The sequence below is a fragment of the Natrix helvetica genome (assembly GCF_964273705.1).
Source record: "Natrix helvetica genome assembly, chromosome: 6".
Lineage (NCBI taxonomy): Eukaryota > Metazoa > Chordata > Lepidosauria > Squamata > Natricidae > Natrix > Natrix helvetica.
Genome location: NC_138553.1, coordinates 28,645,634 through 28,669,988, shown reverse-complemented (window position 1 = coordinate 28,669,988; position 24,355 = coordinate 28,645,634). Strand labels below are relative to the sequence as shown.

General features: G+C 38.6%; 1 protein-coding gene across 1 annotated transcript in view; it reads left to right on the top strand.

The window, feature by feature from the left end:
* The first annotated feature begins 7,974 nt into the window (after positions 1-7,974).
* The window catches only part of ELFN2 (extracellular leucine rich repeat and fibronectin type III domain containing 2), a 78,769-nt gene continuing 62,388 nt past the window's right edge, over positions 7,975-24,355 (top strand). Inside the window, exon 1 of the mRNA XM_081956942.1 lies at positions 7,975-8,053. The gene's annotated coding sequence lies outside the window, so the exon portion shown is untranslated. The remainder of the gene's footprint in view (positions 8,054-24,355) is intronic.

Genomic DNA, 24,355 nt, shown 5'->3' with positions numbered 1-24,355 from the left:
AAAGCTCTGATTTACTCCTTTTCATTTCTACTGTTCCCCACTGCCTGTAAAATTCAGGTCAGTGATGTATATATAAACATCAACCCTCTCTTCTGCCAATTTCCTCTAAATATTCCAGGCACAGAATAGAGGTCAAGTAACTGTTCTCCAGGGAGCATCTTCACCCAAAGATATTGAAAAGCAGTCTAAAGGAAGGCCATGCTTTTGACAGTGAAGCAGAAGACACTTGATATAATGTATTGGAGATCTTTTTGCAATAAAGTTGAAGTTGGACAAGTTGCGTTCCAGGATTATTTGGCTTGATTTTCTGATCTCCTTTAGTCAGCTTTAGTGTGCTGATTGAAGGGTGGGGTGGCCTCAGGTCCATAGACGAAGAATTTATAATTCGTTATCCATAGGATAGTTTTTCTCTGCATTTGCCTTGGGTTCATTGTGCCGTAGGTGCATAGCTAGCTAGTTTTGTCAGCCAACAACCTCCATATTCAGCACTAATCTGAGGTAAAATACTGATAAATATTAAGAGTCAGGGCAAAATATTTTATTTTTGCTTTCATGAATGTATACAGTAGCCCCCAGTCTGCTCCACTCAAATCTACACTGTATCCAATGTGTAGGTCTCCATTTTCTCTGTCTGTTTTACTCTGAGGCAAGATGGAGAGAAATTGTCAGAAATGAAGCAGCATGGGAAGGGAAGGTGCGAAGGAGAATCGCCTCTTCTCACCTATGCAATGTTTTTGCTATAAAACTAGGGTTTTCATTCCATTTTTAGACTGAGCAAACAAACTGGCTGTTTTCATAACATCTACTTTGGCTTCAGTTGCTCCCTACTGAAGCTGAGAGATGGTGCATTATGCAGTGAGCTGTTTATCAGAGTCTTTGTTCTCTCAGTGTAAAAACACAAAAATCATGAAAAATTGAAATCAAAATCACGGAAGCAGTATGAGAAAACAATAATATACATTTCTATTCTATGTCAGGCTAAAAGTTCATTTAGCCTGGTAGTTGCCAATCATACTTCTGTAAAGCTGAGAGAGAGCGGGGAGGGGAGAGTGAGGAAGGGAGAGAGAGAGAGAGGATCCAGTAATGTACCCCAGCAACTAATGCTGAACTCATGTACTTAGTTAGCCACAGTGACACAGTGATTAGAACACAGTATTGCAGGCTGACTTTGTCCACTACCAGCAGTTTGATTCTCACTGTCTGAAGTTTGACTCAGCCTTCCATCCTTCTCAGGTAGGTAAAATGAGGACCCAGATTGTTGGGGGTAGTATGCTGACTTTGTCAACCACTTAGAGAAGCTGTAAAGCACTGTGAAGCAGTATATAAGTCTAAGTGCTATTGTTATTGCTAATAAACAGGGCTAGATTTATCCTCAATTAACACGTTTAAGCTATAGCATAGGGCCATATCCTCTGTGTTATGCAAACATCATTAGGAGTGTGAAAGTGCATTATTGCTTTCAGCTTGAATCACGTTATTGTTATTATATGATAGAGGAACCCAAGGCTGAAAGGTTTTGGTGACTTGCCTTGGGCTATATTTATTTATTTATTTTATTTGATTTCTAGCCCGCCCCCTCTCCCCGAAGGGGTAGATATATTTGAGAAGTGAAAATTCAACCCCTCATTTCAGTTTTTTTTTAAAAAAAGACACTGCCACTGAAAATATACAGCAATAGAACAGCTTGAACCTGTAGCTTATGATATTCATATCTGATTTGCCATCTAGTATACTCTCCTGAAGTAGGTATAATAAATAATTAAATCCATCTTTATTTTTGGCAAGACCAAAAATGACTTCCTGGTGTTCAGCTTGATTCTCTCTAATCATTACTGTGCTCCAAGTTTATATTTCCAAGTGAGAAAATCTAGAGAGCTTGAGGCTACTGCTTGACAAAGCTTAGAAATGGGAAAGCTTTACAAGGTTACCTATAATCACAATGACAAACCACCTACACTGCTCTTTCTCCTCCTGTATGTTCATTTCATTATTTCTCTTAGGCATGAATGCATATTTCTTCCGCCATCTCCCCCAATACTCAAACTGCATCTCCTTCTGTTCCAGTTGATTTTCAAGTAGAATAAATTAGGGTGGGGAAAAGAAACCCAAAAATGTGAGCATGAATAACTTTTGATTTTTGGCTGCAGAATATGGGAGAACGTTAGTGCAGACGTCTTTCTTCCTCTTTCAATATTAGTCATGGAACAGCAAAAAATGTTGAGGAGCACATTTTCTGTTGGGGGAAGCTAGTGCTAATTTTATACCTGCTGAGGTTTAAAGGCCTGCAAATTCAATTATACGATTATTGAAAATAAATTGGATTTGCATGTAAATTTTTTACTCTGTAGGAACTCGCACCTGAGCTGGACATCAGAGTCCAAAGGTTACTTGTTAACTTTTTGTACGGCTTCTAACATTTCTTTCGGAGAGACGGATTTGCATTCTGCATAGTAGAAGAGCCACAGCTTGTGAAATGTGTCCTAGAATTACTACTCATTGTGCCAGGAAAGCAATATATAAAAGGAAGGAAAGAAAATCTTAAAAGGATGTGAAAACAAAACTGGAGAAGAAGTTGCTGAAAATGTCACATATAGGTTAGACTTGTTCCATGATAATATTGTGGATTTGTCTGTATTTGTGTCAGAAGCATGTACAAAGCTAACCAAAAGATGGTTCTGGAGTGAAAGGATTTTCTGGTGACAAAACCATTGCCAAGAGTGGATGCCTGATTGCCAAAAGTAATATAATCTTTGGAGAGGCTCCTTTCACATCTCCCATAGTATTAGGAAATACTATGATAAACTATGCCAGTGATGGCGAACCTATGGCACGCGTGCCACAGGTGGCATGTGAGGCCATTTGTCAGGGCACACAAGGCCTCCGGACGGTCCCTGAAGCCTCCAGAGGGCCTCCGGGGGGGGCAGGGGAGGCTCTTTTCGCCCTCCCCAGGCACCTATAAAGCCTCTGGAGTCTGGGGAGGGCGAAAAAAGCATGTAAAAATGGGGGGGTTGCGTGTGGCGTGCGCATGCGCACTGGGGGATCTCACGTTGCATTATGGGTGCAGCACGCCTGCTCACGACACCCCTGTGCTCCCCCCACTTGTGGCACACAAGCCAAAAAAGGTTCGCCATCGCTGAACTATGCAGTCCTACTAAGGCCTCTTCATGACTAGTGTGTGGATGGACAATGATGGCTGAACCAAGATAACAGGAACTTGGATTTCTGTTCCTGCCCTTGAATCAATTGACTGTTTTGAACATACTATTTTATCCTTTGAGAAAGGTTTACAATCTTCACTATTTCTTCCATTATTTTGGGTAACTAGTGAAACCAAGTTTGACATTACTTAGACAACAACCGATTGCCTAAGCTCCTTAGTTCTTTTCCACATAACCATTCCATTATATATACATGTAGAGGAACACATGCGTACATTCATACAAAACATGGGGGTGGGGGCGGGGAGGGTGGAATCACTGTCCTCAAGTCACTATGACTCTTGTTTCCCTTGTCCCCCCCCCACAATATATCTGAGGTTGCAAGCCTCAAAGAGCTCATAGAAGTAGAATCTACAGAAAAATTTGCTGACATCCTCCTGAAAATTAAAATAACAGATGAGAGCTTCCCGTTTTTTTTCCACTTTAGATTCCTCCGGTTGGCTCTCTGTCTTTTTGGCATCCCTAACATGTAATGAGGGGTGTGTCTACAGCAGGGGTGTCCAAACTTGGGAACTTTAAGACTTGTGGACTTCAACTCCCAGAATTCCCCAGCCAGCATGGCTGGCTGGGGAATTCTGAGAGTTGAAGTCCACAAGTCTTAAAGTTCCCAAGTTTGGACACCCCTGGTCTACAGTGTGTGGTCCGAAAAAGAGAAAATGGAGGCCGCAATGATGCGATTGAAGCTCTGCTTGTTTTTTTTTTAATCTGTGTCACCAAGCAGGTAAAATTTAGTAGAGTTTCTGCCATCTTGATTTATTTATTTTTACCCTTGCCTGCAATTGTCAAATGTGTTGGGTTGAAGCTCCACAATTCCCAACCAGTTTGATGATATATTAATTCTAAACCATGTGATTTAGGATCTGATGCACAGACATTATCTGTGCATTTGATATTCAATGAAAGCTCTTGCCTTCAGGTCTCTGCCTCAGGAGTTTACAGTCTAATGCGTATCATCACACCTTCCTTTCCAAGAAGAACTCTGTACCTGGCATCCTGATGAGAGTGGGTAGAAACTGAAAAGAAAGGAGTGGAGATACATAAAGGAGAAATGACAGATTGGAAATAAATGCGCAAAAGATTCTTCACTCGCTCTTTAATTATCCTTTCCTCAAAGCAGATTTTACTTCCTGACAGGAATATCCCATGAGGATTGAATTATGCAGGAAGGAACAGAAGCAGATTTTGTTTTTAAAGTAATTTTTATTATAAGAAGATTTTACATAGGTTTAAAAAAAACCTGCAGAAATATAAAGAAAAAGTAGGAAAAAGAAAATAAAAACGCAAACGATAGCAAAAGAAAAAATATATCCAAAGAAATGACTTCTGGTCTTTTTTACAGCAGTTATAAATCCAATAATTTCTATTTTCACCCACTGAAATTATACATCATGGTTGCCTTCTTCCCATAAACAGACCTTTTTCATCAATACTTCCTGAAATCATCAGTTTATTTTTATCCATTTTCAGCAAAGTGTCCATAAAGTGTGTCCTGTCTTTTCTAAAAGTAATTGTAATTCCCATCTTAACCAAGCAAGTCAATTTAGCTATTTCTGCAAACTCAGCCATTGTCACAATCCATTCTTCCATTATGAGTGCTTTTGTATTCTTCTATCCTTGTTCATATGATAGCCTTATTGCAGTTACCATGTATAAAAATAATTGTCCATGATCTTCTTCTAGTTGACTGTTCATTAGCTGGGATGTAGCAGGTTCTGTATTGCGACTGAATATTGTTTCTTTGATGGCCACAGTGTGCTGATAAGAGATATGCACTTTTGTAGACCTGATCCCATTTTTAAAAAACCGGTGAAGTCCCAGTTGATATAATTTTCATCCTTCAAATTTGCATGAAGATATTTTAAGGTCACAGAATAATTAAGAGTCTCAGAAGTTGTAAGACACAAGCCTTGGGGGTGGGGATGGGGGAAAGGATTTTCAGGAAATATTTCAGGAACAGAGATAAATATCGTATGTAGATGTTCTGAGAAGGGAATTCTTGTTCACAGAATGGCAAGGATGGATGGATGATGCCATTTTAGAACAATTTTTTTCCATTCCATATGCAGAAGCTTTATGAGATTTTCTCAATATCTGGAGGTTTGGGTATAATTCCCAACCAGCGTAATTGCTCTAGAATTGAAATTGGGAACAGATACTGCAAATATTAGAGATGCATTAAAGCAACATCTAAAGTAGATCATATGTCTAACTTTATAGAAGGCACTTCTATATTTGAAAAGCTGTTTGGAGGACTGTTGAGCACAAATCTAATATAGAAACCAAAAATAGTATCAAGAAAGGAACATCATGAAATTGTCCTGGGGAAAAGATACCAGCCTGGATGAAGAGGAAAGCAAGTAGTATGGTCTTAAGTATTGGACCTATATTTTAAACCATTGTACTTGTAACTGTAATTATTACATCTGTTTGCCTTCGCACAAAATTAGAGGATCTTGGACTGGCTGCTTTGACTTAGGAAGTGACAGTTTTGAGTGTATTGGAAGGGCTCCAGCCTTGAAATTGCATCCTAGAAAAAGCAACTTCTATAGCAATGGAGGGAGTTTGTCATTACATTGTCACAATGCTATTCTGATGATAATTTCCCTCACTCACTCATACACACACACACACACACACACACCATTGTTGCATCAAGGAGGAGGATGGTAATAATATTTAGATTCATCTTTCAATTTGTGCTTCAAAATAAATACGACAGTTGCAAAAGTTGTTACATACTCATTAACAGCACCAGTAAGCTAGCAACAATCAGATATTAAAAACAGTGTATTCAAACTGTGTGTTACAGCACAGTGGATATAAACTAGCAAAGATTAATCCTGGCTAAACTATTGGAAATCAATAGAACTTAATGAGTTGAGACAGAGTTTCATTCTGTTATTGTAAATGAAACTTAGTCACATTTAATTTTTGCTGGGCTTTCTCCAAGGCTTAAGAGTAGAGTCAGCTGCTCTACAGATGTTAAGTACAAACCCTTCTTAGCAACTTCTTTTTAATAAAATAGCTAAGAGTCTTAAGATGTTTCCTTCCATACCCCCCACTTCTGGTGAATGAAGAGACCTGATATTTTATATTCTGTAATTGAAAACAATCCTGGAAGCACTTTAACCACTGACATGACTGTGATGATGAAAATGCATTTTCTTATGTTGTGTAGATAGAGAGATTTTGGCTTCCTTGCTTCTTCCTCATTGCTAGCAATTTCTTTTCTTTCATGAGAGCTTTGAAGCCCTCATGAAGCCCTCATAGAGGACTGTGATGGGGTCATCATGGTCCTCTAATATTTAGTGCACATGAGAACTACAAGCAAAACTGCCTGAAGGCCCATAGGCCTGATACAAGAGATCATTGCTTTGAGTTCCTGCTTGTCAATACATCCCCAGGGCTTCACCTCTTGTCATCATTTCTGAATGCAAAAAGTTCTGGCATGGTTATTTGTTAAAATAGGCCAAAGAAATTTAGTTTCTAATTCTTACTATCTCTCTGTCCTACAGTATATCCTGTCTTCTATTCTATGAGCACCCAGATTGTTTGGGGCAATAAGCTGACTCTGTAAATTGCTCAGAGAGGGCTGTAAAGCACTGTGAAGTGATGTATAAGTTTAAATGCTAAATGCTATTCTGGAGTATTCAATTTTTTTATTTTTATTTGTACCCTGTTGTGATATTGAGGGGTTTTCTTCAGTCCTTGTTGCACCCCGGATTTTTTCCCTTTTTGAATTCCTTTCGTAAAATTCTATATTCCATTTCATATTCTCTGTTGGAGGCACCAATTACCGTGTTTCCGCGAAAATAAGACAGGGTCCTATTTTCTTTTGACCCCAAAATAAGCAGTTGGCCTTATTTTTGGGGAGGTCTTATTATTTTTGAGGTGAGCATGGTCACCTCATGGCTGCTGCTATGTTGCAATATTTTAGGAGGACTTATTTTAGTGCATGCGCTCAAAAGCCCGATTGGGCTTATTATCCGTGGAGGTCTTATTTTGGGGGAAACAGGATAGTATCTTATTTTTTAAAACAAAGCAGCAACAGGTTATTTTTTCATGGATACTTTACACTTTCTGAAATAGGCCAGGTTTTAAATATCTATTCAAGTCATAAAAAATAGTCAATATCTGCAGGATCAGGGAGTAGTACCCCTATCTAGTATCAACACAATCTGAAAACATCTGAAAACATTTCCAGGTTATTACATCAGGTGGTATTTATCTTCTGTCTACTGATGCCATGCAGGAAGATTCTCCTCTTTCAGTGGTTGGATAAAAGAGACAATTTTGTCTGTTGTAGATTCTCTTGCCACTCCAGCAGTGAAAATGGAGATTTATCTTCTGCTAAGCATTAAATATGAGGTCCTTGCTGTTAGAAGCTGGTAGCTCCATCTTTTTTTTCAGCCTTTCCTGGTTCCTGGATGAGTCCTTAAAAATAGTACTTTTCTTCTACAGCTTTCTTGAATATTTTGTTGATTTAATAGGGTATATGTTCTAATATGATTTTTTCCTTCCTTCCTTCCTTCCTTCCTTCCTTCCTTCCTTCCTTCCTTCCTCCCTCCCTCCCTCCCTCCCTCCCTCCCTCCCCCCTCCTCCCCCTTCTTTCCTTCCTAATTGTGAACCACAAATCACTTCTTGATAAATGCCTACATCGAAAGCTACAGGACTGCCTCTGTAATTTGTAGATTGCAGCCTTCAGTAATTTATATTGCAGCACTTAGAAGCAGCTGGAGCAGAAATGCAACTGCATTGCTTCTTGTAGGTTGCAACACTCATCTCCTCCAGGGTGAAGGTACATCTGCATACTTTCTGAATTAATACATTAATTGGTAATCTGTTTTTACTTCTCTCTTCTTTGTATCTGACACTGTCTAGGAATATTCCTTAACAAAGAGCTCTGCCCGTAGAGTCTCTCCACTGTTAACCATAGCTGAAAATCTGCAGTGGCTGGACAAGGCTGCATCACCCTTCCCATAAACTTATGTCTGCAATACTGAAATGTTGTGATGCAACAATGTCATCCTATCTGCTTAGGCTAGAAACAAGTCTAATAGAAATCTTTGGAGCAGAACTGTGCGGTGTATCATTTCCGCTACATTATGGGAATCTTCAGCTCCCATATTTGATGGCATCAGGCCTGGTGTCCTGTGCTACAGCTTCAGCAAACTGCTAGCACAGAGGATGAGAACACAATTGTGGTGTGAGGCATGCCTACTAAGACCATTTCAGGTAATGGAGGGAATTTCTTGTCGAAAGTGGGGATGTCATATCCAGCATCATTCTTTCTGTAATATAAGAAATACAGATGGATCTTAGTAAGCACCAACGAATTGGAGTTTGTCATGTTACAAACTGATTGTAGATTCCAGAGAAAATCCTAAAAGGTTTTGATAATAGAGGTTTAATGCACTTAATGCCCACGGAATTAAAAGTCCCTAGGCACTCTCTGAAAATGGATTTACATCGCAGAGATTAGAAACGGGAAGAAAAAAATGGTGTCCCGGAGACTCAAGCAATCAGCTGCTCAGAAGCTTTCTTGGAATATCTCATAATATTTTAGTTCAGTGCTGTGCCCATGTGATCCATAGTCACAATTTCAGACACATTTGCATGTGAATGCAAATCTTTGCTGATTTCCCTGTGCAGGCAATTGAAATCTCTTTAACAGCAGCATTTTTGGTTAACCAATACATATACAGAGAAAATTTATATAATTTCGAATACTAATAGAGTAGGAATGTTGGTATCTTAATGATGTTTATATGATTACAGAGAGAGGGCAGAATTTATGTAGCCAACCCTTTGCCCCATGTTTAACTATAGTTACAGTAGCCTCTTAACTATAGAAGCAGCATCAGATGCAGGATTAATATTATGAATAAGACAAGATTCTAGTTAAGGAAACTTAATGGTTCAAAGCTTTCATTATTTTTACTCTCTAATCTACTGCTTTGGAACTATTTATTTTAAAGTGTTGTTTGTTTTGTTTACGTTAGGATTTTTTCTTTTACATTCCATTTGATTTTATGCTGTTTTTATATTGCATTGATTTTGGATAGACTATACGTTTGTAGATAGGTAATCCATGTAGAAACACACATAGTACCTGCCTGTGTAGCTATCTCTCCATTTACCTTGCCTCATATTAAAGACACACATATCCATATTCGGGATCGCATTCTACCCCATACATCCCTGCGACCAATCCGCTCTCACAGAGAGGGTCTCCTCCGGGTACCTTCCGCTAAACAGTGCGGGCGGGCGGTGCCTAGGAATAGGGCCTTCTCTGTGATGGGCCCAACCCTCTGGAACGACCTCCCCGCCCCCCGATATTAGAACCACCTCGGATCTCCGCTCCTTCTGCAAGAAACTCAAGACCCACCTGTTTCGATTAGCCGGCCTGGCCTAATTGTAATTGTAATTGTATTTACAGGGAACATCTATTACTAACCTTCCTGGATGGCTTTTTAAATTTTAAATTGGGGTTTTAAACGGGTTTTAAAATTGTTTTAATTATTTAAATTGGTTTTGGGTTTTATACACAGACGGTATGTGTGCATTGTTTTGTTTGATGTCTTATGTTATATTTTGTTGTCTTGAACATGAACGGTCTGTACACCGCCCCGAGTCCCTACGGGGAGAGGGGGCGGTCTATAAATTCAATAAACCTTAAACCTTAAACCTATATACTGTTTAACCTCAGACAATCCTTTATGACTTGATTCCTAGGTATCTTTGTTACCACCACCTTCAATCAGATTTGACCTGACCAAGGCATTTGTCTTGCAAGAAACTAGTGGTAGTGTCCAATTTTGGGGAAATGAGGAGGTCTGGCCCTGGAGGTTTTCTTTCTCAGTGCTGCCCTAGATCTTCAGAAATAACTTCCCCCAGCAAAGATATTTTGACTGTTGACAATAGCCTTCCAGAAGCTTAATGAGACTGAGCTATTCTGGAGGGCACTGGGGAGAATTTGACACACTCAGGATGGCATGCTTTGATTTGACTTTTAATTTAATCTATTTTTAAATTGTATTTATCACAAAGGTTTATTCTTGTTTAATGCTGTTGTGAATTGCTAAGAGTCATGAAATGTGGCAAGATATGCAAATTTATCATTAATCTATCTATCACCTACACACACATATAGACATACGTATAAATCTATATGCTATCAGTCTTCTAGCTTGTTGGATGAAAAGTCCTAAACTTCCCAACAGGTTTAGCTGGGAATTCTGAGAGTTCTAGTCAATTTACATGGAGGGAGTTGGGTTAGAGAGCTGTGCAGTGCATATATGGAGGCAGAGATTCCAAATTTAGTGTCTTTCTCACTCCCCTTCCGGTTTCTACTTGATTTTCTGAAACGGCTTAAAATTCCAGGGTTTTTTTGTTCCCAGCAGATCATAGGCAATACTTGTATGGATTCTTTCTTTATGTATGTTCTAGTGCTGATCGAGGGCTGTTTCTGGATATAGAGTTTTGTGGACAATGCCCCATACCTCTACACAGAATCTATATTTTACCAAAAAACTTAAAAGATTGGAGGCTAGCAGGATCAGTGTGGATGGCTGAGTCTAAAATAATTGTATGCTTTAGTACATGTATTAGTTGTTATTCACATATTCAAAGTTATTCTTTTTGACCTCCACAGATAACAGCCACTCAGATGCAGTGCTGTGAATGTTAGTCTTGCATAAGAGGGATCCAATGGTTTTCTCCAGAAGTTTTGAAATTAAACTTGTTTGGGTCAATAAATCATGAGCATGCGTTTGGAATGTGGTTTGCATATCTGCTTAATTTAACATCCTTTTTTTTAAAAGCTCTGCCACCCAGAAGGAAAGAACTGGTCTATTTTCAAGAAGGATTTTTAAAGGAGGCTTTGAAATTGTGGCTCAGGTTGTCTTTGCTATGCTGAGAGGTTAAAGCATTATTACTGTACGGTGTATAGTGAAGGTATCAGTATTGTGTTACTGGCTGTTAAGTGAAAGACCAAATGGAGATTTCTACAGTGACTTTCTTCAGGTTGAAAGAGCTGTTACCTGTTGAAAGAGCATAGGTATTGATACTTTCAGCTCTCATTTCTCCACGTGTTCTATCGCATTGTTCTGTACTGTGCAGAGGTGCTGCAGCGTAATAAACTCAGGCTTTGCTTTAAGTGGAGTGACCTCAAGGGGATAACTAGTTCAAATCCCCTTTCAATTGTTTTATCCCTTCTTTATGTGGAAAGAGTCAATTTAAAAAGAAAGAGCAGAGAGCTGTTTTCATTCAGTATAGTTTTCTGGTGAGCGTTGTTGATTTTAGAAGCAGTTTGCTTTGTGAACAGGGATTGAAAAGGGGAAAATAATTGGTTTCCTAAAATTTCCCACTATTTACCTGCACTTGTATATCTGGCATTTCGTACCTATTGATCATTTTAATAAGTCATAATTAGACTATTTTAAAGCCAACTTATTTATATTTAGTACCTGTCTCATATGCAGTGATGTTAGCTCTTCTAAAAGGAGTCAGAAGTTGGTTGTAAAACAGTAGGGATGGCACAATCATTTTTAGTTCCCTTCTTGTTAACTTTTCATTTTCTGTTTTCCCTCCCATTCACACCATAGGGAGGGATAATAACTACATCAACTCCATGATATAGTGCTGGTGCTTGTAAATTAATGAAAGAGTTTGGAATCCTGAAAAAAATCTATTTTAGGTCATGCCATAATGTGAAACTTTAATGCCCTTTGTTTCAGTAAGATGTCCATGGAAGTTTGAGAGAATTTACATACTGTACTGTATCTTGTTGCAGGTCCAGAACTGCAGGTCCATTAAAGGTTACTTGGACTTGACTTGGTTTTAGGATTGCTCTGGCTAGCAAAACATAATTTAACATAACTGAGTCCTGCTAATTCCAGATAGGAAATGAATGGCACATTCAATTTGCTTCCTTTGGTTTCTTATTCATTTTGTATGTGTGCGCACACGTGCACACATTCACACTTTTAATGCCATCAATATATAAATATACAATGCAGTTCTCTTTTGGGGTGAATAATTTTATGAAAAGCACAGAAAAAGTACATTTCTGAGTATAAGACACACCCTTTTCCCTCAAAAAAGAGGGTGGAAATCTGGGTGTGCCTTATACACTGAATACAGCATTTTTGGCTACCGAAACCCCGCCCCTTTGCGAAAATGGATGTGCAGAGGGTTTGGGAGGCTTGCAAAGTGCTCCTGGAGGCTGGGGAGGGCAAAAATGAACAAAAAAGGGGCCATTTTTGCTCGTTTTTGGCCACTCCTAGCCCGCAGGAGCACTCTACAGTCCCCCAAAGATCTGCATGCCCTCTTTTTTTTGTTTTAAAAAAATGGCCCATTTTTGTGAAAAACGGGCCATTTTTTGCTTGTTTTTATCCCCCCCCCCCCAAGCCTCAGGAGCACTTTACAAGCCTCCCAAATCTCTGCATGCCCCCCTTTTTTTGCAAAAAAATGAGGTGTGCAGAGGGTTTGGGAGGTAAGCAGAGTGCAAAAACTTTTTTTTTAAATTACTTCTTCAAAATCATGGTGCATCTTGACTCTGGTGTGTCTTATAGTCCAAAAAATATGGTAACTAAATGTATAAGATAAGAAAAAGGAGAAAGAGTTTATGTTAAACCCATTCCATGTACATTTTCTCATCTTTTTTTAACTTTGTACACCAAGCTTTGCTTTTCTTCTTTAAATTTCTCATATCACTCTTATTCAGGATTTCATCAACGCCACCCAACCATGACTTTCTTGGACTTATTCCTTCATTCTTATATTTCTTTTATAGTGTAATCCTCATTCTTTCTCACTATATGATTTAACAACTTCCTCTATTGTAACTGTTCAGTCATGTTTATATTCAGTCTACATTCATTCTTGACCCTATTTCTTTCTCTTATAGTAGACCTCTTTCTCAACCTTGACAACATGAAGATGTGTGGACTTCAATTCATGTTGGCTAGAGAATTCTGGGAGTCAAAGTCCACATATCTTCAGGTTTCCAAGGTTGAGAAATACAGTGCAAGATATTCCCAATACATTCAACTTAACTTTTATATTTCTCGTGATACACCTAACTTCATATACGTAACAATATGAGGAGAAATATTCTCTCAATAGTCACCATTTTTGCTTCTTTTTATAGACATCCATTCCTCATAACAAACTACATACCACACCTTGTTTGATTTTTCACCAACATTTGCTTAATATTGCCTCACATTTTCCTCTTTAATAAACATTCAGTCAATGTATACACATTCGTCTACTTGCTTTGACTTGTTACTGTAATGTATGTATGTATGCATGCATTTAAAAAGATTTATGCAGCTGCCCATCTTATGCAACATAACCCTGACAGTTTATAAACAATAAAAGTATAAAAATCAACATAGAGACTTTGGACATCGCCCAAAACAACATTCACAAAGAACTTTAAAGGTGGTCCCTCAATTTACATCAGGAATTGGGACTGAAAATGCTGTTGGTAAGCAATGGGATGGTAAAATGTGACATCATATGACTGCGCCACTTAGCAATGGCAGTTCTGGCAATCCTGGTTGGCCTTGTTAAGTGAGGAGTGAAGGGGCCATTAAGCGGCTATGACCACATGTGACTTTCTGTCAGATTTCCCCATTGCCTTTACTTTTGAGAAACTTTACTTGTAAGAAGAAATCATGATCATGTGATCATAGACAAACTGCAATGGCTGGAACTCCAAGAACAATTCTTAAGTACCCATCATTGGGCTCACTGGAGAAAATCAGAGAATACAAAGAGTAGCAATTAGGTGTAGAACAACTGTGGCAAAAGAAAACAAAAATGGTACCAATAGTAATAAATGTCTTAGGTCAATCCCAAAGCATCTGGATCAGCACTTAAATACATCAGCAGTGACAAATTCACCATCAATTAATTGCAAAAGACAGTTTTACTTGGAACAGCTACATCTTCCAATGATATCTTTAATATCATCAAACAACATCTGTCTATTCCAGGTTCTTGGGAAGGACTCAATCGTTGGATAAAAATTCCAAATCCATAACATCTGGCTGACTGTGTGAGCTACCATAATAATGCATGAAACCTGTATGGTACCCAACTGTTAACTACTCTGGGTGGCTCACAACAATCAACCAAAGAAATTACAATAAAACATAACCAGCAAAGAAATAAGAAGGCATGTGTGAAGAAATGGGAGGTCTTACTCTTTAGGTCTTTATGAATCCTTTAAATAACAGCAGAATGAGGGGGGGGGGCATCTGCATCTCAGGGGCCACTGAGGAACTGCACTTCCAGGATCCTGAGAGATTACATTATTTAGTCAAAGGAATCCAAAACATATCAAACCTGTAGGATCAGTCAGACAGATATTAAGGGAGACAGTGGTATTTCAAGTATGGCATTTAATTTCACCATACTATTTCTTATACATTTATACATAAATACATTAAATATTCAAAGCAACCTCACTTATCCTTGCATTTTTTTCCTGCTCAATGTTCAGTTGTTCACTAAGTATTCTATTCTGATACATGCTTGTCAGGCAACCAAATGACCAGATAGGAAATAGGAGAAAATGAGCTAATTGTACTTTATAATAAGGCTACATGAACAGAATCTTGGAAGTTTTAAGGTACATATATCTCACTGTTGCTACCTGATTAGTTTCTTTCTTTGCCTGCTACTAAATTATGGGCTCCTACTCCTATATCTGATCATTTTCAAGGCCTCATCTCTTCCCCTGCCTCCCACCATCTTCCAAGGTCATTCACACATTCCAATATAGTGTTTGACTTCCATCTTGTACCTCTCTTATCCCATTCAACAACCTTTCTTCAATTCCATATTTGGGATTGACTTGCTATTTTGCAGGACCAAGGCACCATGCCTTCTCTGTTGCAGCCCCTGATTTTCTTGGCCTCCTGGAAGGCTATGACACTTGGATTTTTCTCAAGCACTAGGACCAAGATGCTATGGAAGCCCATGATCTCCCGGTATGCCTTTGATATGATATGCCACAGTTCTTTTTGTTTTCCTGGGGTTGTTTTGTTTTAATGGATTATAGGTTTTAAATAGTCTTCATATCAATCATTGATCTGAGTTATGTATTCAAGATGGATAGCAATCTATATTTCTATAAAAATATTTCAAAATATTTGATAATTTAAGACTATTCAATTTACAGTAAACTTTCCTTATCACACCAATATATTTTTCTATGACCAGCTAAAAATTAAAAATCTGATTGCCACCCCTCGTCCTGCATTATTGTATTGAACGTCCCGGTTTTACTTATTATTCCTTCTCATACCCTTCCAATCAGAGCACTTCTCTAGGTTTGTGTGCATATGTGTGTGTGCGTATTCACATGTGTGGGTATTCACTTGCCTTCAAGTCAGTTTTTAACTCTGTTTCTGCCTGGAGTAGTTCATCAGTTTGCCATTGCCTCCTTCCTAGGCTTGAGACAGAGAGAGAGTGACTGGCCCAAAGTCACTCAGATGGCTTCATGAGTTAGTCTGCCTTAACTACACCAAATAGGAACTCTGCTTCCCACCTTCCTTAGTATGCTCAACCAATAAATCTCTTTTTTTAATACATAACCAGCTGATAACCTGGCGTTGTCCAGGTATTTATTTATAGGGGGGAAAATGTCCAGACCAAACATAATTTCTAATGTTGGATTTTCCCCCTACCAGAGGGAGCCCCCTTGTGAAGTACTGTGAAGCCGTTACCATGGCAACTCCACTGCGCTGTACAGTAGAAGCCATTTTACGGCAGTACAATAGAAGCCATTTAAAGGCACAGCAGGAAGTATTGTAACAGCACACACATCCCAAGTTGTGTTAGGTGTGTCTTACCCCCACAATATTTGTTTCCCGAGAGTAAGTCATCTGTGTACCAAGTTTGGTTGAAATTGCTTGAGGCATTCCAGAGTTATGCTGGAACAGACCATGCACACACAGAGAGACACCCACACACACAACCTTTTTTATATATATAGATTGCCATAAAAGTATCTAATATACTTCTTCCAACATATCACTTTAATTTCATCTGAAATCGTTTATCACTTTGATTTCAAATCATGTTCATTTTGATGGAGATTCCTTAGTATAGCCCTTTTCACTTACTTCCCAGAGAGAATTAAATTTCCCCCCCAAAATTGGTCCCCATTTTCTCTGCCTCTTTTAGTTTCATTTCTTTGTTTTCCTGTTTCATTGCATTCTTTGCCGTTATCTTATCTGTTTGTATGCTGTTCAATAATAGCTTTTTCTTATCCAAATAAGTTTTGCAACAATTATTCTTTTATGCATTTCTTTCTCATCCATAGCTTTTTTCACTTCATCATTCCACCTGGAACCCTCTTGCATTTATATGATTTCACACACTGGGTGTTGTGTTCTATAATATAATATTTTTCAATCTTTTCCAAACAGTTTTCTTTTTTACATCCTTTCTTACATCCATTCATTCTGTTGGAATATGAACCGAATCCTATTAATATCTTTAGATGTAGGACTAGTAGTTTCTCTTTAACTTTCACTTCACATACTCATTTTTTCCATGTCCATTTTTCTCTAAAATTTACACTTGACATTACCAAGAAATGTTATTCCACATTCATATTTTCTCTTTACTCTTATCCTTCATAATTATTTTGATTTTTCATAATAAACAACCACAATATTTTTTGGTTAATTCCTTTTCTACTTTTATATATAAACAGACTTACTCCTAGATTACATATCGAAGCTTAGTACCAGTTCATACTTTCTGACATATAACCTAACTCTTTCATTCATAACTAGATCCACTCAGAACACACACACACAGACAGACAGACAGACACACACACACACAAACAAATATATATATATAACCTAGCTCTTTCATTCATAACTAGATCCACTCAGAACACACACAGACAGACAGACACACACACATATATATGTATGTATGTATGTGTGTGTGTGCATGTATGTGTGTATGTATGTATGTATGTATGTATGTGTATATATATATATATATATATATATATATATATATATATATATATATATATATATATATATATATATATATATATATATATATATATATATATATATATATATATATATTCATTCATTTAATTTGTTAATTCAGACATGTACTCTTCTTCCATGACACTTCGCAATCTTGTACAATGCAGTACTCATGCCAGATGTAGCATTTTCTGCTGATGGTAAGGATAGTGACAGCAATGATTCTTTGTACATACAATGTAGATACTTTCCATTCTACTTTCCTTATGTCTTATTACCTCACCATTGTAGGGAAATTTGAAGGTAGAAGCACTTGACTTGGCTTGACTGTAAGCAAGCCCAAAGAACATTAAAGTCTTTATATGGTCATCATATAGCAGCTAGCATCACCATATTGAATACGAACGATGATGTTTGAATTCAAAATGATTGGATTGTGTCAGATTTGAGAAGGCTGTGCAATGCAATCTGACAGTTGTAGAAGGATGGGGAGAAGCTTGGGATTCAAGCCATATATATATTTGGTAAAATCAAACATCTGTTTTGTTCAAAGCATTGATGACCCAAATGACTGTATATTGTGTAAATCAATTACCTTTTTGTTTCTGCCTTTTATTGTTTCTTATTTTCTCTGTCGGCTGGTTCACCAACTCACTGCTCTTTAGTTTTTGCTTTGCTTCTTTTTGAAATAAAACATATCTTTCATCTCTTTTAATTCCTTTCGTCTAATTCATTGGGTTGGTTTTTTTAATTGCTGCTATACACTATGCTGAGAATTTGCTTAGTCATTCCGCTCAATCTATTGAAACTTAGAATTGCTCAGGAACTTATATCGTACGGATGGTGTTTGAAATTTGATTTTTTTTATCATCTGTGGTCTGGTATCCAACTTTTAGAGTCAATAGTTTACTGGTTTTTTAGATAACCTCATCTCCTTCATGAAGATGTATTCCACACAAGTACTTCCCAATTACTGTACCACTTTACAATTTGGTAGCTTTTGTCCATTAAGTTTAAAAAAAAAACTACTTAAGTATCAACTTTTTACTGGGATACTTGGATACCTGTACTTGTTTTCCATTATTTAGTTTAGTTTAATTTAGTTTAGTTTAGTTTAGTTTTAGTTTATTGTCATTGCACATCATACAATGAAATTAAATGCCATCTTCAGTGTACATTAAAAAAGGAGTATCCAGCCACAGCTTCCATGTGCGCAGAAAACTTGAATGCCAGTTATTTGGCTGATCTCCTTGTAATCTTCATTATACTATTTCATATTATGCCCTAATAGTATCAGATTTTTTTAAAAAAATGCTAAATACTAGAAGATTCACAAACTGCCTCCTCTAGGACACACACATACACAAAATTATTCTAAAGTATATCTATTTTGTGAGAATCAAAACATTTCAGTATCATCCAACAAAGAAATTTAACAGCAATATGTTGCTGTGCTTTTCAAACATTATCGGTGGCACATTTGTAAAAAAATACCCTAACTTCAGAGAAACTCAGGTTTATATAGGAAATCTTTTGAGGAAATAACAGTTGCAGAGTCATCTCTGTGTAACAGAAGGATGCTCTGAATTAACTTTTGAAATCTAACAATTCAAAAACACACGTTCTAGAAATCCATATGTTCCACAAATGCCAATATGTCACTTGAATTGTGCTGTTTTAACATTGAACCAGTATTTGGAGGTCATCTAGACCACCTGCTCGGTTCACTAGTCTTGCACTTACAGCATGCTTGCCAGATGGCTGTCCATCCTCTGCTTAAATACCTTCAGCAAAAGAGAGGCCACCATTTCCTGAGGCAGCCCATTCTAATTTTGAATATCAATTATCACTCAGGAGTTTAGCTTAATGTTTAGTTGAAATCTGGCTGGTTGACACTTCCATCCATTTGGCTCTAACCTTGCCATCTGGAACAGTAGAAAACAAGCAGGTTCCATTTAATTCATGACAGCCCTTCAGAGGATGAACGTCTAGAAATACACCAGCCTTTGCATAATTCTAACCATGACCACCTTCGTTTCCATGACTTAAAAGTATGCACACCCATGGGTTACTGAAGAACATCAATAGCAGTGGTTAAGCTGCACAAAAAGACCACCTCTCATATCTTAAAACAGGATAGAGATAGTCAAAGGTGTCAAGATGAAAGTCAGAAAAGCATGACTTTTGTGCTCTTTTGTCCATGCATGTGAAGTTGACATAAATAGAAAAGTGAGTGTGTGGGGGGCAGGCGGGGGGAGGGAGTGACTTTAACCACTGTGGTGACACAGTGATTCAAATGCTGTATTGTAGGCTAACTCTGCATTCCACTGCCAGGCATTCGATCCTGACTGGCTCAAGGTTCACTCACCCCTTCCATCCTTCCTAGGTCAGTAAAATGAGGACCCAGATTGTAGGGGGCAAAATGATGACTCTGTAAAACCACTTAAAGAGTGCTGTCAACACTATGAAGTGGTGTATAAGAGCCATGGTGGCACAGTGGTTAGAGTGCAGTACTGCAGGCTACTTCTGCTGATCACCGCCTGCAGCAGTTTGGCAGATCGAATCTCACCAGGCTCAAGGTTGACACAGCTTTCCATTCTTCCAAGGTTGGTAAAATGAGGACTCAGATTGCTGGGGGCAATATGTTGATTCTGTAAACCATTTAGAGAGGGCTGTAAAGCACTGTGAAGCGGTATATAAGTCTAAGTGCTATTGCTATATAAGTCTAAATGTTATTGCTATTATGACTACTGCCTTCTTGTGTTTTTGACCCCAACCCAATATCATAGATGCTGCTCAACTGCATAGATTCAGTTCAAACCCGTTACCTTGTAATGATTTACTGTTGCCTAATTCTGTTTTTTTTTTCATTCTCCACCTGTTAGCCCCACAAAGTAGAGTAGATTAGGCTATCAACACCCCTGGAAGACTAGAACTACTTTTATTGAGATTGGCTATAGTAGCAGAATCTTGCAAATCTGATTATGCTGTATCTCTTTCCCTCATCAACTTTCTTATATCTCAGTGAATCTGGGAGGGGTTTGCTGCTTCTAAATAGTAACTAGTTTCTTGGAGTTAACAATATTTCAGCCCCCTTTGCCTCTGTAGCAGTCCCTCCCTGCATATTTCCATTAAGGTCATCTTCCTTAGTTCAAGTTCAGTCCTGAGGTAGATTTTTTTTAAAGTACTTAGCTAGACTTAATACTGTTTAGGGGTGTTTTTTTTTGAGACTAGCCAAAGTTTAAGTAGGTGCACCCACTTTTATGGTTGGTAAGTAAGCATGATACAAAAAATATTCTTATCCCTCAAGCTGACGGACATGCCAGGCGTATGAAGGAAGTAGAATGGTGAAATAAGCTGGAGAATACCAAACTGAAGAGATAAAATTTAAATCAACCAACCCAACAAAATTAAACTTTCTCTGTCTGTCTCCCAGGAGTTCCTATTGTTCCCTGGTCACTAGAGGTCAAGACCAGGATATACTTTCTCTTCGCTCAATAGCTCTCATCCTTAGGCTTCACATGGCTTTTGCTTAGAGGATCTGTGTCTCATTTATTTGATCTCCTCCCAAGGAACGCTATGCTTATGTTCATTGGGCTTCACGATTAGGGATGAGGAGGCTTAGTCATATCCCAGCACACCTTGTACACAGTGTTCTTCCAAATGAATGCTCCAGCAGCAAGATCTGTGTTGTGAAGACACATCAAAATGATGATTAGTCCCAAGAGACTTGTTGGTAAGAGCCTTCTCTTAGTGCTCTACACACACACACACACACACACACACACACACACACACACACACACCTTGGTCATATTCAGGAGGTTATGTTGATAAGCCAGTAACCTATGGGGCAATTCCAATGGGACACTTGAGGCTTGACTCAAATGTTAGCCACTAACATATATGCTACTTTCTGTTAAGAAACGACTAAAATCAAAGTGAGTCACTTTACCCCATGGTAACTTGCTGGTAGCCAAAGAGCTTTCTGTGCAATCCCATGCAGAAAAATATTCCATTTATGTTGCCAAATATCTCTCCCCTGAACCTCTGTTATGCATCCTTACATATTTTGACCTGGGAATACATTTTCCTTTACCAAAGTTTCCAAAGAGGTTTGTTGACATTCTATGGTGCGCTGCATTTACTTAATAGTAAACTTTCTAGTGTTTGTACTTGTATTTGCATGTGCATGTTCATCCCCCCTGCCCCCCCCCCGGAACCTGCAATCGCTCCGACTGTTTTAAAAAACTTTTTAAAATATCTCCTTTCTTTAGGCCTTTTCAGAAATACATTATTATGGTGGAGCAACTGCCCTTCTTGAATTACCGTATTTTTTGGAGTATGAGACGCACCAATATTTTGAAGAGGCAAATTAAAAAAAAAGTTTTTGCACTCTGCAGACCTTCCAAAAAACAGCCCATTTTTCACGAAAATGGGCTCATTACCCGCCCCCCCAAAATGGAATACATAACCTTGAGGAGGCTTATAGAGCGCTCCTGGGGGCTGGGGGGGGGGCAAAATTGAGCAAAAAATGGCCTGTTTTTTGTTCATTTCTGCCCTCCCTAGCCCCCGGGAGCACTCTGAAAGCCTCCATAAGGCTATGCACGGCCATTTTGGTGAAAGGGGCAGAGTTTCTGGAGGCAAACAAATGCTGTATTCAGTGTATAAGACGCACCCAGATTTTCAGTCTCTTTTTTTGAGGGAAAGAGGTGCATCTTATACTCCGAAAAATACAGTATGTGAATTTCTCCTCCTCCCACTTTCCTTGGAGAAATTGATAAAAACATCTTCCCAATTTCTCTTCCCCCAACTCATGTTAAAAAAAGAAAAGAAAAAATTAATACTAACCACTTTTTCTGCCCCCTCTAAATCCAGAGTGCAGAAGAAGCAAGCAGAACTGCACATTAAGGGATCAAGAGTTTTGATCCAACATTCCACCCCTAGCTCTTCAGACATTTTCAGTGGTCTCCTTCAGCAGCCTTCCTGACCCCTATTGTCCATCTTCCTGTCCCTATAACAACAACTGGATCTGTTCACGCCCTGAGATCAAAGCACCCCACTCCTTGCCTTATACTCTGGAGAAGGACCTGCAAAGCTGCCAAATGCCTGGGACTCATTTGAAGCTTTATTTGAGTTGCCATGGAAGATCTAGGAGGGGAGGGAGATCAACCTTTGCAGCCCTGGTGATGATAGAAGCCCCAACTCTCGGTGGAAGAAAACACCCCCCCCCCCTTGACTTCTTCTCCCCAGACCTCCCTCTAAGAAGGCAGATTGCAAAATGCTGGCTTTGAAGGCCCCTAATTAACATCTCACGTGTCCTGAATAGAGTCCTTTATTATGATGCAGGGATGCTCAGTAGAGGAAGATGTAGCCTGTGTTGCAGGGTAGGATTGGTGGTAGGCCTTCTCCCTTTCATGGCAGGGATGGGGACCCTGCCACAAAGAAACCGACAGTTTCTCCGTTTTCATGCAAAGAACGAAAGAACATAATTGTAAAAAGACAAATCCAAAAAGATGATCAGTGCTTTGGAAATGACGATGTTTCTTCCCTCCTTTTGCTCTCGTTGCCGTGTAGAATATTTGGGGAGACAGGTTTTCTCCCACCCTGATCTTGCAGCATATGTGCTCAGAGGTGGGGGGTCATTACCATCCCCACCAATACCTCTGAAAGCCTGCGTGCACACTCAGAGGGTATTAATTAATGAAGGAGGGCTGATTAGACATTAAATGTTTGTTTTCTCTTCTTCTGGTATTCATAATTGAGCAGATGGAGACTCTGGAGTCTTGGGATGACAGGCAGCCAAAAACCTAATTGGGAATGGAAAATCCTTTCAGACTTTTGGTGCAAGGCAGGCAGCAGACAGAGAGCTGCAAACTGGAGTTCTCCAGTGTTTACAGACAACACATTCCTGGGAAAAATACACGATTCCAGTTGCAACAATCCCTTGCAGGCTCGGGGGTAGCGGAGGACTCTGCTCAGATACTTAGGATGCGTTTCCATGTGGCAGAATGAGCCATACACAGGAAAGGGCTGCTCTGGACTGCAGGTGGAGAATCCCATCTTTGAATCAATAGTTAGCACAGAAGAGGAGCTGCAAAATTGTATTTGGCTCCTTTTGGGGGGAGGGGGTGGTAGGTAACATTGCTAACTGGGTTAGTTACTATCAAAAGGACTTTCAGCTTTTGGAATGGTTGACATAGTAAGTTTCTGTGGCCAGAGACAATGCTTTATAGAACCTCCCCAAAGAAAACATAGAAGCTTCCTTATCCCAAGTTAGACTAGTTAATTCTCCATTGATTTCGGAAATGTCCACGTTGATTGACAGTAGTTCCCCAGAACTCAGAGAAACAGATTTAAGTCACTAAATGCCCTCTGGATTATTGGGTCACATTCCACAATCCTTGACTTTGGTTTTTTTTCAGACATTGATGGGAAATGAAATCAAGAAGTTTTGTGGGGATGAGGTTGCCTGTTTCTGCTTGATTTTTGAAACAGAGAACTTAGCATTTTCTACATAATAACAAGTATTCCACCAGTGAGCTCAGTCGCTTTCCCATAAATGTTTGCATTTTGAGTAAAGCAAAACGTTCAGTTCTTTTAACTGTAATGATGTTATTGCCTTAAAACTAATCAATATGAGTATTATTATTTTTCTTTAGCACTATGCAATTGTTTCCAATTCTGTTTTATTCCCTGAGGTTTTGGATCAAGTAAGATATCATTTCAATGTTTGGTTCCTAAAAGTAGTACTTTAGATAAATTAATCCAGCTGGTCAGGGAATTAATTTCTCAAGATAAAACATTGTGTTTTCTTCATTATGCTTTTAAAACAGTACATTGGCAAAGTGTGTGTGTGTGTGTGTGTAGTCTTTTTCCAAGTGCACCCATGGCAGCATTCACCTATGATTTTTTGTTGTTGTTGCTCTGTGCCTTCAGTTTCAGAATAGTTAATTCAAGTAATCAAATTAAGATTCAAGCGTTAGCACATATCGGCAATAGATTTAGCAACACAGGTCATGGGTATGAAATGTTTAGCTGATCAAGTACTTTGTTTTAGTTTGATTTATTGTTTTCTTTAAGAGAGTGGGACTCCAGAGG